General features: G+C 36.1%; 1 pseudogene; it reads left to right on the top strand.

Annotated features, from left to right (window-relative positions):
• Nucleotides 1-1653: 1653 nt before the first annotated feature.
• LOC149249430 (bax inhibitor 1 pseudogene) lies at nt 1654-8111 on the top strand (annotated as a pseudogene).
• Nucleotides 8112-21782: the final 13671 nt, after the last annotated feature.

Genomic DNA, 21782 nt, shown 5'->3' with positions numbered 1-21782 from the left:
TGTTTGTGTATTTGGTCCTTTTGTTTTCATGGGCATGGGTTTTTCCTGGTGTGACAATGGCTTCAACCTTTCCTTTCCATTTCTAGATAACCATGGTGTGATAGGATTCTTTTCTGGTTGAGCTTTAGATTTCCAGAAGGTCTTAGAATCGGGAGAGGTGGTCTTAGGAAAATTCCCAAGGGTTGGGGGTGGAGGTGGTTTAATCTCTAGGAATCCCTTAACAAGTGGGTGGAGACATGAAAATTCCTCAAGGTAATGGTGAATAAAGTTTGAGAAATCCAAGCTTGTTTTGGGCTTAGTGATCTCTTGACCAGTTCTGGCAAGATTACGATAACCTGAAGGTGGAGGTGGTTTAATCTCCAGGAAGCCCTAGTTGTTTATATCTTGAGATTCCATATTCATGCTTAGAATATGACACGGGGGTGATTGGTTGAAAGAAATATTTGGTTTAGCCAAATATATGGTTGGGTGGTACATGGAAGTACTTGAATTGGTAGACTTTTGCATCAGTTAATAAGAATTATTTTTCCTATTGTAATCTACAAGCACTTTTACTTGTTATTGTGATGATTTGATGGTTGTTATGTCATTGTTAATAATCTAGTTATATATTGGTTATAAGCATGGATCTGTAATATGCTCTAGCTATGACTTGTTAAGGATCTGATAAGCATTTGATGGTTAATGAATGCATGGGCTAACAAGTGTTATTGTAGCTATTATGAGAGGGCATTAAGCCTTCTTGGTGTTTCTTATATAAGTTTTAGAATCCTATGATTTGATATGCATTCATGACCTATAGATTACATTTTCATCATATGTTTGACAAATTAACTATCATGGTTAGGCCTGGTTAGGTCAAGTTTCTAGCTCAAGTTTGTATGTTTAGCATTGTCATTAAGTTACTTATCATTCTGGAAAGTATCAAGAGGTTCTGGGAAATAGTCTAGAAGCTTGCCTAGAATTGTGGTTGAGATATTGGGATCACACCCTTTAAACTGAGGATTTTAGGTCACAACCACACTCAGGCAGGCTTGTGCATGCGGTTAAAGGGTCACAACCACACTCATGCAAGCTTGTGCATGCAGTTGGGAGTCTAGGTCAAGTGGAAAATCTATCTAACTTAGGTTTTGGTCACCTAGGGTGGTTCTTTAGCCCTAGAGTGTCATGTAAGCCCTGTAGGATGCTAGTTTGTGGTTAGTAAGTCTCAGTTGTCTGCCCCACTTCCATAACTGAATCTTGGAGGTTGAGTCATGTCATAATAACTCTTCGTCTCATGTTTACCCTGGCACACCACCACAAAGAAGTTATAAATGCCCGCAGAAGGGATACTTGGCAACGAAGGAAAATAGCTTCAGCAAATCTTCGAGATGGTGTGGTTGACAATCGTGAGTATCACAATAGGAAAATTGTGTTTGGAATGATAATTTGTTCAATTGTTTCTTTCATTGATGTTGATTGTGTAAAAAAAATGTGTTTTAAACTTTTCTAAAAATTGTCTTCTTTCTGCACCTTATTATTCTCTAAGAGAGCATCGACACAATGAACAACCAAAAGTCATTTGAACACAATGGAAGAAATTAAACATTTCGAGATGAGTAGACTGTTGCAAACAGACAATTTTTTACCTTTGGTTTGTTTGTTGATAACGATATGGTTCTTGCCATGTTCGACAATTTGGAACAATCTACTGGAAATGTGGATTGGGGTGTTATAAGTAGCAACTATATAGTCAACTTTGTGAGTCCTCTTGAATCTTTTTGCATTGTCTCTGTTGGAGTGGTACGGGTAGTTAAATATTTTTCCATTTTTCCTGTTTTGTGGTGTTGATGGAAAAATATTTATTATGGAGTGGTTTTCTTTTCTCTTGTCTTTGTTATCACAAAATATTTTGGTGGCGGATGTTGGTGTTCACTTATGTTCGGAGGTAGGACAACCTTCATCCTCGGTTGGATTTCAACCTTATGGGTTGAGTTGTGAAACTGTAGCAAATGGTGAAGTTGGTGGCATTGAACACCGTGAGTATGGAACCTTTTGGTGTTTTGTGGAAATTTTTCTTTTTTGAAATATAAATTTTGTCGCATGCTTTGTGGCACACTTTTTGTCCATTTTTGTGAGGTTTTGCTCACATTTTGTGTTGTTTGTGTGCATTGTCTTTACAAAGTTTGCGTTGAAAGAAGTGAAAATTGTGAGCAGTCTGGAAACGATGGAAGAATTGCTATAATGGAAGGTAGATGGAATTGAAGGGATTGAACAAATGCCTAACCCTGATATGTTTGCCGATAGTAGCATGCTTTCTAGGATGGTTGAAAATTTGCAAGAATTTTTTGGGTATGTTGGGCCTAGTGTCTCTCGATGTAAATCTACTGCCAGTGTTGTTCGTCACAGAGAAAGGTTGCAAACTTGTTCTTTCAAAAAAAACTAGGTTCTTTGTGTAATTTTAATTTCAAATGCTTTCTACATTTGAATATAGAATTTGGTTTGTTTTGTTCATTCATTATTATATGTTGTTTATAACAATGTTGAATTGAATAGTGGACGAAAACCATATTTGTAGGCAGGGAAATCTCTGTTGGTTCCTCAACTTGTGGTTGGAGAATGTAGTAACCACCAAAATGTATATTTTCTCTATTTTGAAATGGTTGGTCACTTGGAAAAGTTGAGTTTTTGTTGTTAACATTCTTAGCTTTTACATAATGGTTTTTATATTTTGGTGCGTAGAATAAACTCGTTTGCAACAAATTAAGGGGAATGGATGGTTTTCATTTCATGGAAAGAAATGATGTTGATCATGTCTCTACTGCAATGGTTGTTTCTGATCATTTCCAAGTTCAAATGGTCAATGTTGGTGGGGGGAATGGAGCTGGGCATTTTCATTTTAGCAGAGACATGCTTGAAGTACATAGAAAATTTCTTTCTAGGGTTAATAATTTGTTTGTTGTGAAAATAAGCCAAGTGTGCAATGAATGTTATCCTAGTATATAAGTTGTAAGATGGAATGAAGTGACCATTTTTAAAAGGTGTAGAGGGGAGTGATTTAGTGATCAAAATTTAGCTCAAAAATGAAAGTGCCTAGACTCTTTCAAAATCGATGTCAAGTCGTAGTGTTTGTCATTTTGATTCCAACGGCACTTGTTTCGCCTCAATCCGATGTTATATGACAAAGCTATGGTGTTCTAATCATTTGAACCAACAGTTAAAAATTTTTACAAGGTTTCTAACTCGGCAATCATACCGCTAATGTCAGCAAGGCTACAGGGAAGGTATGAGCCAATTAGGGCCTACCAAGTGGTAACTCCATATAGCTGTGAATTTTCTCATTTTTATTGGTTGAAGTGGTGGACCAATGAGGGTATGCCACATGGCCCAACTAGAGGCTACCATGAGGCACCCTGTGGTTGGCCAAATTTTTTTAAGGGTCGCACAACCTCATCTAGACTCGAACATGCGACCTCTCATAGAACACTCAACCGCCTTTCCACTATGCCATGAGGGTGGTTCTTAACCCATAAGCGCTTCGGCTCTATTTAAATTTTAGGTGGAGTGAATATATGGAGGAGGGGTTAGGTGGTCAGGCCTGGCCTCCGGTCACCTACAACACCATACGACCATGGTATGGATGGTATGGGGCTCATGGCCTAGCCCGACCCTGGTCACGATACTCCTATAATACGTCTGTTGGGCCGCCAAATTAACATCAAATTTCACTTCATTTTCACCTTTATCCTCATTTTGTCACCTCATTTCATCATATTATCATTACATAACCCTATATTTCCATTACCATATGAGTTTATATTTTCATTTTCCAAAGTTATTAATTTCATGTATTTAGAGTGAATTTATGATTAAAAGTTAGAGAAATAACATGTATTTGCTTATACCTAAAAGTGGCTTGAGTTTGATGACATGTGTAGATCATTTGGAAGTTTCCAAGGCGCCCTTATGTGGCCTCCCAAGATCAAATTCGAATTTCAACTCAAGAGGTGGACCATATTCCAAGGAGAAAGATCATGGAGATTTTGATGTGTCATGGGATTTGTATCTAGTATTTACGGATAAGTTGAGACAAGTATGGGTCTAGTAGATATTTAAGGGATCTACATTTATTGAGTAGATATCCCTAATTCATGTATAAATAAGAGGAGCATCCTTCAAAGGAAGGGAGGAGGGAGAGAAAACAATTATCAGTTATTCATTAGCATTAGATTTATGTTCATTCAACATGAATAATACCACTTTCTCCAAATCATGAGTTATGAGTGTTGTTTGATTCTTAAGGTGATAGTTGTTCATGTGTGCTCATTGAGGAATGGAAGGATCCCCATACTGAGATAAGTACACTTTGTTGTAAAGTAATGTTGTGAATATACTAATTTTAATTATGATGTTCATGTTATTTCTTTGTTGTAAATACTTGTAGATAATTTCAGTATGAATTCATGTTGTGGCCATGTTTTGTTGTGTGAAGGTTGATCTCCTTTCAATAGCTAGTTTTGATGTGAGAAGGAAAACCAGAACTCCTAAGTTAGGAGTCTCTTCTCCATGAGCTAGATTAAATTGAAATAAGATTTACTTTCTCATATGCTTTCCTAGATTACATTTATGTGAATATTGATTCCCTTTCAGTATATAGTTTTTATGTGAGAAGGGAAATCCCTAAGTTAGGAGACTCTTCTCCATTAAGAATTGAACTGAAAACAATATTTACTTGCTTTCATTTATATGCTTTCTTGCTTGCTTTATTAGGTGTTTGGTAATGTTATTATAGGAAGATTGTAGAAGGACAATCAGGACTCTTGAACAAGAGACTCTTCTCTATCTTCTAAATTAAAATAATTCCATTGATCAAACATCTTTTATGCTTTCATTAAATAGATCTGATAGTTTAGATTTGTAATATGCATTTCCATTCTAAACAAACTTCCTATACCTGTTTCATCTAAGATCCCATATATTTTGGTTTGCTTCTAAGTTTACGATACCCCGGATTGATAAATTAAATGACAGGGATTTAGCAGACAACTAAATCACCCAACATTTTGGTGCCATTGCCGGGGAAGCAAACTTAGATGTAAGCTAGTTAGGAGGATTGTTTAGGAAGAATTTTTATTTAGGATCATTTTTATTTAGGGTTAATTGCATTTAGGAATTTTCATTTAAGTTTATTCTCATATAGAAAACATAGAAATAGAACACAAATAAAGAAACCCCCATTCACTAAAAAAAAAAAAACACAATAAAAACAATGAGTATAAGTTTGGAACAACTCGCTTAGATCCTAGCAAGTGTTAGGATCTCCTCTTCTTGCGAAGAAGAGATCTTGACAGCAGCCAAAAGCTTAACTACTCCTCTAGAAGAAAACAATGAATTAACATTTGAAGAATCATCCTGTATATCTAATGATGAACAATTATTTGAACAGGAGAATGAGGAGGACGAAGAGAAGTTGCAACATGATCTGAATCAGAGTGGAAATCACACCTATGAAAGCCTTATCGACAAGTGGTTTCGATGGTTTCAAACAAGTACGAGGTTAGATCGATTTTTTTTTTATTTCATTGAATCACATTCACAAAAACTAGATTCGATCATCCTTTTATATTTTCATTTTAAATTAGCGAAATTGAAAATGAATATGTTTTTATTACTATTGCGTGAATGGTTACATTGGAAATTTAATTACACATAATAGTTTGTAATTTTCAATTAGCATAGAGTAGGTAGGATAATATTTTCAGTTCAAATAAGTATGCTCTCCTCCTGCGTCTTTGTACGATCTCGAGGATCAAAAAGTAGAATGTTTATAAATATTTTCACCATTTGCTAAAAAAATCATCCTAGATCAATAAAAAATCCTAGGTCTTTTTAGGGTTAGAATAAAATTTTAATTTTTTTTAAAAGATTTTGATTTTCAAACAATATAAAAAAATTAAACAAATTTAGAATAAAATTCAATTTCTTTTATTTAAAAAAGAATTGATTTTAATGAAAAAAAATAGAATAAAATTAAAATTCTTTAGAAATAAATTTAATTTCTTTTTTTTTATCATAAAAATAAATTTAGGAAAAAAATTTAGTTTTCATTTTTAATTTAAAAAAACCAAAACAAAAATCAATTTAACAAAAAAAAAAAAAAAACCATTAGAAAATAAATCAAATTAAAAAACTTAATGTTAAAAAAAAAAAAACATGCATTTACCTCTACAACCAGAAAAGAGAGTCTTGATAGGAACATTTAGTTGGCTGTTCGTATTTCATTGGCCCTACAAGGTTTTCCATCAACATTTCAAGCCCACAGGCGACGCGCAACACCCTGAGCTAGAATCGACAACAGAGAAACCATTTGAAGGGGAAGGGCAGCGTCCTATATCTTTCTGCCGCATACCGAGATCTGGGGTCCCAAGAAGGCCCAGTCGATTCCCACACATCTATACACACTGCATCAACAAGAGGATTGCTGGCATAACCCCCATAAGTGCAATATGCTTGGAGACGATTAATTCCAGGGGAAAGCAAATGGAAAACCGTGGCTGCAGTAAAGCTTTCAAATGGTAGAATAACAGAGAAATAGGTTGCTAAAATCGGTAAAAATATTTCTTTACACCAGCATTACAACATCAAGCATCGAGAAGGAGGTAAGGGTCATTGGTTCAGTGGTAAGCCATGACTTGCTCTAAAAACACTAGCCACTTCTCCCTTTTCAAGTCCAAACCCACATGACGATGATGATCTCAACTAGAAAGCTATCATATTGCAATCATCCTTTGTGGCGGTTTCAACTGCCCGTAATTTTTCACGCATCAGCTAAAATTAATCAGAGAAAAATCCTTGAAATTCATCAAAAGTTGGCCTCTCGGATTTCTTGTGATCTCTCTCTCTCTAGGATATCGATTGCCCCAGTCCATCATTCATTCGAAGATCTAATATCTATTGAGAAATATATTTAGAAGTCAAATTGGCCAATGAGGAAAATCAGGCATTTGTTCGCAAAATAGGGAAGAAATTGTGTCAAGATTTGGATTTATCCTACGATGATAGCGTAGAGAATTGAATTGACAGTGATTGCACAAATTTCAAATTTCTACGTGTTTGATTTGATTGCTCTCTATATATTGTGGCTCTGATAGCATGTGATTCACACTTCTCTCATCGACTGACGCACGCTAATGAATTCATTTTTTTCATTGTTCTCCTAAAAGGACAGTCATTTATCTATCCATTCCCCTTCGAACTCTATGATTGAAATAATGCAACAGATCAAAAGGACAAGTTTTTGCAGCTATGCATAGAAATCAAATTCCAGTGGGTTGTGTTAGATTTTGATAAGAGAGTTAACGATGGTGCCCATAACAGTTAGAGATGAGGTTCTAACCAGGGTTTCGGTCATCCTTCCTGGGATTACAATTCTATGAAGAACATGAAAAAGATCAGCCCTGCCATGCAGAATCATCTAAAAAGGGTTTATTTGTCGCTTAACTATTCCCTTGTAACAGCAGCGATCAGTGTTTACTTGCATCTTCTATTGAATATTGGAGGGCTCCTCACGGGGCTTTCTTGTGTTGGTTCTATAATCGGGCTCTTATCCATCCCTTTGTACTCCAACAATGAGGGTAAGAGGGCTGCGCTGCTCCTGGCAGCTGCTGCATTCAAGGGAGCTACCCTGGGACCGCTCATCGACGCGGTCATTGATATTGACGCCAGTATACTGGTGAGTGCATTTGTCGGGACCTCTTTGGCCTTTGCTTGCTTTTCAGCAGCAGCAATCACAGCCAGGAGACGGGAATACCTATTTTTGTGAGGATTATTGGGCTCGGGAATCAGCATATTGATGTGGCTGCAACTCGCATCTTCGATCTTTGGTGGTTCTTCAGCAATTTACACATTTGAGATCTACTTTGGTCTGCTAGTTTTCCTTGGGTATATTATATTTGACACACATGATCATCGAGAAAGCAGACCATGGAGGCTATGATTATTTAAAACATTCACTAGACCTCTTCATTGACTTCGTTGCTGTATTTTTTCGCCCGGTGGTCATAATGGCAAATAATGCAGACAATAATCCAAGGAAGGGAAAAACAAGAGAAGGGCTTGAACTAGTGATGTAACGAGGCATCTTTGGATACAAAAATAGAAGCACTGGTTCTTTATGGCAATATGGCAGTTTAGGTGTTTTCAGTTGTAAATACAACATGTCTTTGAACATTTTGTTTTGTTTGGATATTTCATATAATGGTTCACTAAAATCTTAGTGATGCTCTTTCTTTTTGTGTATGGTGTTTGATGGACAGATATAAATATAAATAGCTTTTTTTTCATTAAAAAAAAAAATCAAAACAACACCAAACAATTTTTTTGTGATTTTATTATTTCTATTTTTTTTAATAACAATACAAAACAAATTTTATTTTTAAATATTAGTTAAAAAAAAAAAAAAAAAACAAACAAAAAAACAAAAAAACAAAAAAAAAAACAAAACAAAACAAAACAAAAACAACAAAACAACAACAACAACAACAAAAAATAAAATAACAAATAATAATAAAACAATTAAAAAAAATCAAATTAATTAAAAAAAAAAGCAACAACAACAACAAAACAATTAAAAAAAACAAATAAATAAAATTAATTTTTTTGCAAATGGAGGTTCATAACTCTTGAAAACAATTTATACTTTCATGGAGTTATTTCAAAGGAAATTGCACGCAAAGGCAACAGGTAAATTTCATTTTGTTTTATTTTGTTGCTAGCATTTATACTTGCATTTTATGTCCTTCAAAAAGCTCTCACAATTTTCATGCAGGATTTGTATTGAGATTTTATAGGTGCGCGACAATCCAAGTCCTTGCAGATGTGATCTCTCTAAATCAGATTCATTATTGAAAGCTTGAAGGAGTTAATTACAAATGCCGTGACATTTGTCGCTACAGAGAAATTTTTTACATCATGATATGTTAACCACACTTCTCCTTCGAATCCTCATCAGTCATCCATGTTAAAGTACATTGATTCATTGCCTTATCCATCATGACTTCATACATGTCTACTTTTCTGAGTCGCATACATTTTTGCCTACCTTTCAGTTCATATTTTTGCCTCATGAATAAACCATCCATCTCTCTACATTTCCTTGCTTTCCTTGCCATAAAAACTGTTTGGCCATAACATCTTGTATCTATAGTCCTACCAATCATTTTGTATGAACTCGTGTTGACTGATGTGGGATTCCTTAAGGCCCACCTTTCAACAAGTCTTGACCCATCGACCTCAACACCTTATCTGGGACAAAGACTAGAGTCATTATTAGTAACTTGAGGCTTGCATGCCCCAATGGCAAGTCTTCTCGCCAATGAACGGTGGGAATACATTAATGTCTCTTGTTTGTTGGATCTTGCAAGTGGCTCGACATCAGCTCATTCATTCACACTTCGCAAGATGTACTTGGGTACCTTGGCACTCATTGACGTTAATGGTGAGTTTGCCTCGCATTGGTTAACGACATTCATCAATGGTCGGTAATCAAATGACTTCTTTCCATGTTCGACATCGACACATTCATTCACATGGAAAGAATTGTGCCATGATATGGGACGAGATGAAGACTATATGATTCAGGAGCAGATTATTTTATACTTTTGAACAGATTCAGTAGCAGTAATAAAGGATCCACATTCGCGACTTCATCCATCATATATGCAACCAAGACATAGATCACATTCTTGTATTCTTCATTCCATGATTCAACAGCAGAAGCTACACTTTTCTACATATACACAGTTTGTCCACTCAGGTAAGTAAAGGTATGTTCTTTTCTAGCTTTTTATCATACAATTCCTTTAATACTAAAATTATAATTTTTGGAAAATGTTTCACCATGTTCATATTCACATCCATACTCCATTATCACCTTCCATATGTCATATATGTCCTTTCTACACATATCATCCTAACCAACATACTTTTTCCAAACAACTATTATTGCATTATGATTCAAATGTTACATGTTTTGCAAATAATGATCAAAGAAAGAATGGTTGATTAAATGTTTTCAAAGTCTTTTGATGCAACACAAAAACAATGAAAGTATTGTTACACAAGAACCAATACTAAACAAATTTTGGTTGTCACACAAGAACCAACCAAAATAATATGTTGCAATCAAATGTTTTTAAGAGAGAAGACTTTGCAAAAAGGAACAAAGTTGTCAAAAATAAAATTATGTGAAGTTAAAAAATCGATATTAGCCAAAGTTCATGTAAAATCAAGACAATTCAAAAGATCAAATCATGATCAATGTAATAGATTGCATGAGGACATGCAATAACTTAAGTTGGGGGGTATGTTGGGCCGCCAAATTAACATCAATTTTCACTCCATTTTCACCTTTATCCTCATTTTGTCACCTCATTTCATCATATTATCATTACATAACCCTATATTTCCATTACCATATGAGTTTATATTTTCATTTTCCAAAGTTATTAATTTCATGTATTTAGAGTGAATTTATGATTAAAAGTTAGAGAAATAACATGTATTTGCTTATACCTAAAAGTGGCTTGAGTTTGATGACATGTGTAGATCATTTGGAAGTTTCCAAGGCACCCTTATGTGGCCTCCCAAGATCAAATTCGAATTTCAACTCAAGAGGTGGACCATATTCCAAGGAGAAAGATCATGGAGATTTTGATGTGTCATGGGATTTGTATCTAGTATTTAGGAGTAAGTTGAGACAAGAATGGGTCTAGTAGATATTTAAGGGATCTACATTTATTGAGTAGATATCCCTAATTCATGTATAAATAAGAGGAGCATCATTCAAAGGAAGGGAGGAGGGAGAGAAGAAAATTATTAGTTATTCATTAGCATTAGATTTATGTTCATTTAACATGAATAATACCACTTTCTCCAAATCATGAGTTATGAGTGTTGTTTGATTCTTAAGGTGATAGTTGTTCATGTGTGCTCATTGAGGAATGGAAGGATCCCCATACTGAGATAAGTACACTGTTGTAAAGTAATGTTGTGAATATACTAATTTTAATTATGATGTTCATCTTATTTCTTTGTTGTAAATACTTGTAGATAATTTCAGTATGAATTCATGTTGTGGCCATGTTTTGTTGTGTGAAGGTTGATCTCCTTTGAGTAGCTAGTTTTGATGTGAGAAGGAAAACCAGGAACTCCTAAGTTAGGAGTCTCTTCTCCATGAGCTAGATTAAATTGAAATAAGATTTACTTTCTCATATGCTTTCCTAGATTACATTTATGTGAATGTTGATTCCCTTTCATTATATAGTTTTTATGTGAGAAGGGCAATCAAGTCCTCCTAAGTTAGGAGACTCTTCTCCATGAGCTAAGAATTGAACTGAAAACAATATTTACTTGCTTTCTTAGGTGTTTGGTAATGTTATTATAGGAATATTGTAGAAGGACAATCAGGACTCTTGAACAAGAGACTCTTCTCTATCTTCTAAAGTAAAATAATTCCATTGATCAAACATTTTTTTTATGCTTTCATAAAATAGATATGATAGTTTAGATTTGTAATATGCATTTCCATTCTAAACAAACTTCCTACACCTGTTTCATCTAAGGTCCCATATATTTTGGTTTGCTTCTAAGTTTACGATACCCTGGATTGATAAATTAAATGACAAGGATTTAGCAGACAACTAAATCACCCAACAAACTCAGTCGAGACAGAGTATAGTGCTAGTAGAAAGGGGCTTAGGAGTAGCCTTGGCCCTCGTCACGGGAACCTGCATAAGTCCACAAGCGGAACTGGAAGGCGCTAAACCAGCGGGGAGCTGGATATGGGGACCAACCCCTAGTTTTATTACCTCCAATGTGACCTTGGAAAATCCTAACGAGAGGGCTTCAACGTTAAGGGAGAACCATTGGCCCAACCCTTGGCTCCATGGGTGCCAATAGAACCATTGTCGCGGAAGTTTAGGGGCTAGGCCGGCAGGGCCAGACAGTTAGCCCCAGCTCCCTGCCGCATGGCCCATGTGGCCAAAATTTTCCACATAAGGGTTATTGAATGTTTTAAAGGTCCAACAAATCGCACCTTTGGTGGGTGAATTTGTCTCCTGTGTAGTAGAAAATAGGTCAAATTTGTAGCTCTATTAGAGAATATATCAAGTTTCTAGGAAGGATAACAAAGAAGGAGGTTTCAGAGCTTGTGAAGAGCCATAAATTGGTGATTTTTTTTCCTTTTGGAGTTCAAGAAGAGTCGAGATAGGGGTTTTTTGACATTCCAGATCCAATGGTGGCCTCTATTTTTTGATTGGTGCACATTTGAAGAGACTTTTTGTAGGTTAAATTCCATGGGTGTATGGATCAATCAATGTTTTGGAGTAGTTCTTGAAGGTGTTTGAGCATGATGGAGAAGGCCTTGTAGGGGTTTTCTTACCTTCAGAAGTTTACTGTAGTAGCTGTCACTTATAGGGTGAAACTAACTTTGTATTTTCTCACTATGTCTTGTGGAGGAATGCTTTCTTTTTGTACCTCAATGTGGAATTGAAGTACTTATTTGCTCATGTATGCTCATTTTCAGATGGAGTACTGGGTCTTTGTAGGAGACACATTTTATTGCTGATGGTTTCATGAATAACTTGTCATGTTGTTTATAGTGAGATTTCTTTGCAAGAGAAAGTTTCCTTGAAGGGGAAACTAGCCACTTGTTTTATCAGCAAAATTTATGTACTCTTCTTCATTGAATATATGGAGGGGTCTAGCTATGTTAGTAGGCTCGAAGATGTAGCCTAGGAGGGGTGAGCTCTGTCACCAAATTCTTTGTTGTTTCTCTTCATGAATGCCTCTATGAGTTAAATGATGAGATTTTTCTTATGTTTTAAGTTTACATGAAAAACCAACTCATAGTTCTTGAAGAGACCTTTGAAAGCCTGTGTTGTCATAAGACCCATTTTTCCTTGCAAAGAGTCAGAGAATGATCACTTTTTAGGAAGGATAAGTTCTCCTCCAATTTCATATTAGTTGGTATTAGAGTAGGTTATGACCAAGTTTAATTAATGGGAAATAATATGGGGACTCTCCAAGAACTTGAGGAGATGAATTTATCTCTTTGAATGGAGAATATTGGATTGAGAAGAATGCTTGAAATTGCTGAAGAGGAGAAGAGGAATATGTGCCTTCAGTTGCAACATGTGCTTGTGGAACAAGTTGATGAGATTTCCACTCCAATGACAACAAAGGAAACCTCCAAAGTGAAGCCAATATGTGGGCATGGTTTAAACAGAGGTTATGGAACTTATGAGGAAAATTATGCATGTGCATTTTGTCATCATATTCAATATTCTCATCGTATCCTTGTTGGTAAAAGTGGGTGGATTGAGTTATCTAAAAATTCATCATCGTCATTTGAACCAGAAAATATGGATAGCAAGTTAAAGGAGGTAATTAGCATCTCAAGTTGAAATCCCTCTATTTATGTTCATAACACCTCTTTTGTAGCATTTGAACAACATACTAGAGGCATTGGTATGAAGTTGTTATCTAAGATGGGTTATGAAGGAGGAGGCCTCGACATCAATGTTCAAGGGATAACTAATCCAATCATGGTAAAATAGAGACCAAATTATCAAGGATTGGGATATGGTCAAAGATAGTTTAGAGAATGATCTAAATGGTTTGAGGCAAATCAGTCATCAGAGGATGATATGTCACACCAAGATGGTGGTGACAATGTTCATCTGTCTCCTAAGAAATATGACTGCTTTAAAGGACCTTGAATGTCATCGTCCGCCCCACATTGTCAAATTTGTAGCCCAAGGGATAGGTATAAATCTCATAGGTGTTTTCCAAATGTTGGTAATTTTGACTATTTGTGGGACATGTATCCTTGCACTTCCTGTGATGCAGTTAACCATTGTGTAGTTGTTTATGAGTAATGCATTGTAATCGTCCAAAGAATGGATCAGATTCTTCGCATCAAGAATGATGTATCTCCTTCACATTTGAGGACTTCCTTATTGGAAAGAAAGATAAAGTACTTTTGTACCCATTACAAGATGCATGGGCATGGGAATGAACGATGTTGGAAACTACATCAAGAGATTTGTTCCAAGAACGATAAGGATGTTATGAAAACCAATGCAAGAGAAGTAAGAGGTGGAAAAGAGAACTCATAGTGTTCCTAATGCAACCTTCAAATCAAAGTAGATGCAAAAAGAGAACCCATAAGCCTAGGAGAGGCAAATATTGGGTAGACTGTTTGTATAGTTTGTTTCTTTGTAAATTATAAATGCTTGTTGTGTCATTACCTGTATGGGTACTTTTGTAAAGTAAACAATAATAATCACTATTTGCAACATGTATGTTTTTCATTGACATGTTATGTTATGTTGGCTTGTTTATAAGTCCAAATGTTTAAGGACTTTTAGGATGTACAATGTTTGTCGTCTAAGTTTGTCTGCATTTTTGCCATGTAATCACTGATACAAGTGTTTAAGATGAAACTTGTTGTGAATAGAATCTTTGTTTAATATTGTACAAGATATGATTGTGTTTTTGTACACAAATCCAATGGTGTCATTGAATTTTTCCATCCAAAGTACTTTTTTGTACAAGCATAGTTTGAGGACAGTGAAGCAAAATTTGTTTCAGTACATGACAGACATTGAATTCTTTTGATTTCCAAGATGGAAAGTCTAGTTTGTCTTCAACAATGGAACTTCAAGATGAAGTTGTTTGAGCTGTGAAAGATGGGTTTAAAAAGAATGTCAGATTACACTCATCAATGTTTTTTTTCCTGCAAAGTGATAAGAATTGTGGCTTAATTCTTGACAGGATGGTAAGGTCTTCACGTAGAAGATAGGTGGAGTACCTTGATTGGAACTTGAATGGAACCAATTGAAAGAAAAGCATTAAGGATTGAGTTTTGGTAAAGTTTTGAGTTTCAGCCTCATTTTATTTACTAGGAGAAGTAAATTTTTGGACTCCAAAAGTTCCTAGTGGGAGGTCTGATCCAGTGATCAAAATTTAGCTCAAAAATGAAAGTGCCTAAAATCTTTCAAAACCAGTGTCAAGTTGTAGAGTTCATCATTCTGATTCCAGTGACACTTATTCTGCCTCAATCCGATGTCGTATGACAAAGTTATGGTGTTATGATAATTTGGCCCAACATTTAAAAAATTTACAGGGTCGTTGACTAGGCTGCTGGCTGGGCAGTCGAACCGTTGATGTTAGCAGGTCTACTAGGTAGGTATGATCCAATCAGGGCCTGCCAAGTGGCAGCCCCATACAAATGCTAATTGGCTTATTTTTATTGGTTGAAGTGGTGGAACAATGAGGGTATGCCACATGGCACCTTGTGGTTGGCCAAAATTTGTTAAGGGTCAAACAACCTCAGTGGGACTCGAACCTCGACCTCTCATACAACACTCAAGCACCTTGCCACTATGCCATGGGGGTGCTTCTTACCCCGTAAGGGCTTCGAATCTATTTAAAGTTTAAGTGGAGCACATATATTGAAGAGGGGTCAGGCAGTCAACCCCAACCCCCGATCACCTACAACATCATACGACCATGACACAGATGGTATGGGGCTCAAGGCCTAGCCCGACCCTAGTGATGATACTCCCATAAGACTTTAGCTGAGCCAAAGTATATCGCCAAAGGAAAGGGGCTTAGGATTAGCCCTGGCCCCGACCACGAGAACCTAGATAAGTCCACAGGTGGAACCAGAAGGTCCTATACCAGCGAGGAGCAGGATATGGGGAATAACTCCTGGTTTTATTGCCTCTAATATGACCTGGACAAATCCCGATGAGAGGGCTTTTATGGTAAGGGCACGTCGTTGGCTCAACCATCGGCCCCATGGGTGCCAACATAACCATAAGCCCAAAATTTTAGGGCCTATGCTACCGAGGGCAGGCAGTTAGCCTTGGCCCCCGCCCACATGGCCCATGTGGCCACAATTTTCTGCATAAGGGTTACTGGTCATTTTAATGGTCCATCAAATCGCACCTTTGGCTCATGAATTTGTCGACTCTGCAGTGGAAAACAGGGCAGATTTGTAGCTCTATTATACAGTTTATCCAGTTTGTAGGATCGATAACAGAGGAGGAGGTTTCAGAGCTTTTCAAGAGCCATAACTTGTGAGATTTTAGCCTTTTGGAGCTCAATAAGAGTCGAAAAAGGGGTTTTTGGACATTATTGATCCAATGGTGACCCCTATTTGTTGATTGGAGCACATCTAAAGAGAATTTTTGCAGGTTCAAGTCCATGGGTGTATGGATAAATTAGCGTTTTGGAGTAGTTCTTGAAAGTGTTTAAGCATGGAGAAGGCCTTGTAGGGGTTTTCTTACCTCCATAAGTTTATTGCAGCAGATGTGAATTCTAGGGTGCAACTCATTTTGTCTTTTCTCACTATGTCTCGTTGAGGAAAACAATTTTTTTGTACCTCAATGTGGAATTGAAGTACTTGTATGCTCATGTATGCTCATTTTCAGATGGAGTATTGAGTCTTTGTAGGAGACACCTTTTATTGTTTATCATTTCATGACTAAGTTTCCATGTTGTTTATAGTGAGAGTTATTTGTAGGAAAAAATTTCCTTGAAGGGGAAACTAGCCACTTGTTTTATCAACAAACTTTATGTACTCTTCTTCACTAAATATATGGAGCGGCCTAGCCATGCTGGCAGGCCCGGAGATGTAGCCTAGGAGGGGTGAACTCTGTCACCAAATTATTTGTTTTTTCTCTTCATGAATGCTTGTGTGAGTTAAATTTTGAGATGTTTCTTATGTTTTAAGTTTACATGAAAAACTAACTCATAGTCCTTGAAGAGACCTTTGAAAACTTGTTTTGTCATAAGACCCATTTTTCCTTGCAAAGCGTCAGAGAACGATCATTTTTTAGGAAGGAGAAATTATGCTCCAATTTTAGATCAAGGAGAAAGGCTCACATCATTTTTCTCATTTTAACAACATGGATCCAAGTGAACAACCATAAGTTCTAAGATTTTTGACACAAGTGGAAGAAATGCTAATAGAAAGGGTGAATCCAATACTGCAAGTGTCGCATGCTCGTGGTGGTCAATATAAATATAATGGCCATACAATAAGTTTTCCACAAGATATATCTACAATTACAAAGAAACTTCCTCGATGTGTTGAACAACTTGATTATGTTATTGTGAGAAGACATAGTGTTGAATCAAGATATTATGAATGCTATGTGAAGAGAAAATGTGTCATGGATGCCTTTATTTACAAAATCCAAATGGATAAATATTACAAGGATGTTGAAATTGATATGGATTCAGTTGGAGCTCTCCCAAAAAGACCTACTGATGTGTCCAGCAGGCTACAACATGTCGACATCAATATAGATGAATCAAGTAGGGTTGATCAGGACATAGAAAGAGAGGGTGGTAATTCTTTGCGGTTTCACCCATTGTCATTTCTATCGTGCTTGCGAAATGATTTCAGATATTGGAACCTCTCCCATGAATGAATACAATACCAAAGGGTTTCTATACATGGCATTCCCCACTTTATTCCCAACAGGAGAGGGTTATTGGTTGCATCCACGTATTTGCAACATTGAAATGCATGAATATGGTTTGCACCTGCTTAGATATTATGATCAAAGATTTAGAAGCCATCCTATATTTTAATATTTTCTTTTGAATATGATTATGTGACATCGTAGCTAGGGAATGACAATTTTTTTTTGAAGAAGGGTATTCATGAAAATGCACCTTCTACTGTTCAAGAATTACGTCAATAACTTCATGATTTTCCAAACAATAAATTGGCTAAAAAATTAATGCATTTTGGTTCCTCTCTTAGGGTTACAAGGGCATATTGGAAAAAGTGTTGTTCTGAGCTCACTGACATGATCACCAAGTTGGGTTTCCCTACTTTATTTTTTACGTTAACTATAGTTGATACAAAGTGGCCTAACTTGCATAGTGTTATGCCTTCGAATAACTAATGCGGACGTCAAAATGAGCATGCGAGAAAATTTTCTAATGTTATTCAGTATCCACATATTGTTTCTAATTATATGCACCAAAGATTCAATATTTTTCATGAGGTTGTTTTGCAAAAATATCTTGGGGCCAAAGATTTTTGGTATAGGTTTTTTCTCGTACCTTTGTGTTATGTCGTGCAATATTTTTAGCAGAAGCTTTGGCATTATTTTTTGTTTATATTTCTTGATTTCATGCATGGTTTTGTCATATACAAGTGGAAACATAGAGGCTCTGCACACATCCATGAGTTCCTTTGGTTGCCTGGAGCTCTCGACGTGGAGAGAATGGATTGATCAAACCCTTTGAGTGTCGATGCGGCGAAGGAGTATTTTGAAAAATATTTGACATCTTGGAATCCACATGACATGCATTGTTAAAATATGATGATCCCTAGAAGTGCGAATGATGATCTGTGCCTCTTAAATACTCAACAATTTTTGTCCTGTAGAGTTAAAGAAGATTATAAGCGTTTGGTCAGTTGACTATAGAGACACACAAAATGCATTTTTGATTTGTGTTTGTGGAAAAAGGGGTTGGTCCTTTCATGTCGGTGCAATGCTCCATGGGAGTTTCGTGCAGAGTAAACTTTGTACGTGGATGAGAAAGGGAAAAAAAATATGAATAAGCTTGAAATGTTGATTGTAAACCAGTTTTTTCTCGACATGTAGTGTTGAAATATATTGAGAAATATGATTCAAATGGATAAAGAAGATATGAAAGTTATCATGAAATTTTGATAATATTTTCTTCTGCCAATGGATGTAAAGCTCATGCGTTGTCTGAATATAGAAAGTTCCATGCTCAAACATTTGTTGAGCATGACATTAGAGCATAGGAAAGTTTTCATATGTTGTTAAAGTTGCCTCTTTTTGTTTGTAGTCGTAAATTATTCCCTTTGAATGTTGGGATTTTTTTTTACCAAAGGCTTATACTACATTCTAATGGCATTTCCTGTGGTACCAATTTTGTCGAGTTGTATCAAACACGACCCCCATTTTTGGGCCATTTGTGCCTGATTGAAACGATAGGATCATGGAGTTTTGATGTTGGGAATAGACATGAGCAATGGAAAGAATGATAATTCCATGTTGTTTTTCATGTCTGGCCACATTTTTATGTTGTTTTTGATGAAGAGTCAGAAGAGTTTGAAACATTTTGTTGGAAGGAGTTGTTGTTGTACAAGGAATTTCGGGATATTGGGCTCACAAGAGAAACAATCATTGAGAACTGGAGGAATTTCAAATATAATGTGTGGCATGTTGATCGAACTCCTTTGAAAAATGAAAATAATGAAGAAGATGTTGAACCCCTTGTACATGAGGAAAATTTTGATCGAGATTTAGAAGAGTGGTAATTTTTTTCTCGAATAGTTCCCCCTAACAATGTGGAGATTTCAGATCTTCATAACCTTGGTAGAAAGGACTTTGATATTCACCATAATTTGCAGGAAACATTGTTATCAGATGAAATTATTGAATAATCAATTCATTTTATAAAATATGCAAAGTCTTTCGGTGTTCTTAATATGAATTCAGCTAGGGAGACAATTTTGTTTCCTTCATCTTTATCGGAGAAACAACATGTTGCTTTTGAAATTATGTTTCGCCACTTTGTTAATGGTTAGGATGATGATCCTTTGCTAATTATTATTCAAGGAACTACTGGAATGGGAAAATCTTCTCTTATTCATTGTATTTTTCATGCTCTTTTAGCTTCAACAATGGGTGAAAGAAGTCCAATATTATTGCTTGCTCCAACTGGTATAGTTTCTTTTAATATACATGGAAAAAAAATACACTTTTCTTTGAAAATACCTATTAAAGATATGAAATTGCTAAATGGTCAAGCTCTAACAAATTTCTAGGAAGAAATGAGGCACGTTTGATATATTTTAATTGATGAAATGAGCTTCGTTGGGCCAAGGTTATTTATGAAAATATATTCTCGTTTGCGAGAAGCCTTTTCGAAAAAGAAAGAATCTCCTTTTGGCGGTAGGTCCATAATTCTTATGGGTTGGAACCTTCCTCCAGTTAAGGATAAACTCGTGTATGCAGGAATAACAACCAGGAAAGTGTTGTGACAAAGTTTCAACATTGTTGTCACTTTGGATAAAATTTATAGGCAGCAGGGAGATGATCCTGGCATGTATTTTTTCATAATATTTTAATGAATATTAGAAATATGAAGCCTTATTTGGAATATTGGTATCTTCTTATGATGTGTGTTGATAGTTTCTTGGATCTTCAGGAAAATGTTTTATTTGATTCTTCAGTTCACTTGTTTGCAACGAATGATCTCGTTAATTTGCACAATCGGAAAATGCTCAAATCATTGAATTTCCCAGTTGCAAGATGTGTTGTGGAATGTGATAGGAAATCCGAGATTACTGACATTGATGATGATGTCTTGGAGCATGAGGTATTGTTGTGTCATGGTGAGCATGTGATGCTTATATGTAATTTGTGGTTGGAAGCTAGGTTGGTTAATGGTGCTCTTGGATATATAGAATATGTCTTCTATTCATCTGGTACACACCCGCCACAACTTCCACAGTTTGCTACAGTTATTTTCGAGAAGTACACTAGTGTTCCATTTGATAAGGATTGTCCAAATGTTGTGCCCATAACACATGTTGTTAGAGGTAACCTTAGACAGATGCCTTTAAAAATGGAATGGGGTGTAACACCCTCCTCCCACATTTACCCAAGTTAACCAGTCCGCTGGGGTAAACATGTGATGAGAGGCTACTAGGATCTGATTCAAATCCCCATGTATAGTTAAGGAAGTGGAACCGACAAAACACAACTAATATGAACTTCTACGCATGTTACAAAACCTTAAGGAGCCAACCAACACTTCCAGAAGACCAACCCCCAAGGTAACTTGACAATTTATTGACCTAGAGCCTTAGTCACCCCCATAACATGGGAATGCATGCAACTGGGACCCTCTAGTCACTCCCATAGCAAGGGTATGTCAGCGAGTGGGGAATTTTTCAGTTAGTTCTAAGCTTGTGACCCTGAATTTTATGCCACATTTTTAGGGCTAAGACTCAAGCCATTGCCCATAACTTCATGAAACTTCTATAAATGAGAATTAACATCGAAACAATGATACTAATTCAAATACTTGAACAAGGACTTGACTAGACCCCTACTAGCCATGACAGGCATTTCGTCAAACATGTCACAAATATGCATTCTACAGGTCATAACAACATATATGAGCATAGGGGTCTTATACTTATTTGAGAATTGCTAAGGAGCATTTATGCCTTATTACGTTATCCGCATCATCATCTACTAGGTCATAGATTCATTGTTCATTCATTTACAAATAAAAACATGATGCGAGCCACACATCATCACTGTCATAAAACATACTCATAACCAGCATATAAAAAACATAAATAACAAGGACACAACAACCTGTTGTGCTCTACAACAACCCCCCATTTCATATCATTTTTATTCACAAAAACTATCATATGAAATGGGTCCCTTTTAGTTTTATTGGTATCAACTTTGTATTATTCAAAAAGGTTCGAAAACAAAATGAAAACATTATAAAAAACCTTTTTGACAAACCAATTTTGGTCTTATAAATAATCAATCTTTTATCATTACGATAAAGCGATCGCAAGATCGCATATCGCAATGACAAAGGAGGCATAACTTAAAAACCCATCGGTTTGCTCCGACGCGATAACATGCAATAGCTTATTAGATATCGGCAATCATAAGTTCCCACAATTAAAGTGCCTTTCGACCCGATGC

This window comes from Pinus tabuliformis, chromosome 7 (assembly GCF_031772625.1).
Source record: "Pinus tabuliformis cultivar Carrire ecotype Pingquan chromosome 7, CPIR1, whole genome shotgun sequence".
NCBI classification, from domain to species: Eukaryota; Viridiplantae; Streptophyta; class Pinopsida; order Pinales; family Pinaceae; genus Pinus; species Pinus tabuliformis.
This window is presented reverse-complemented; position numbering and strand designations above follow the sequence as displayed.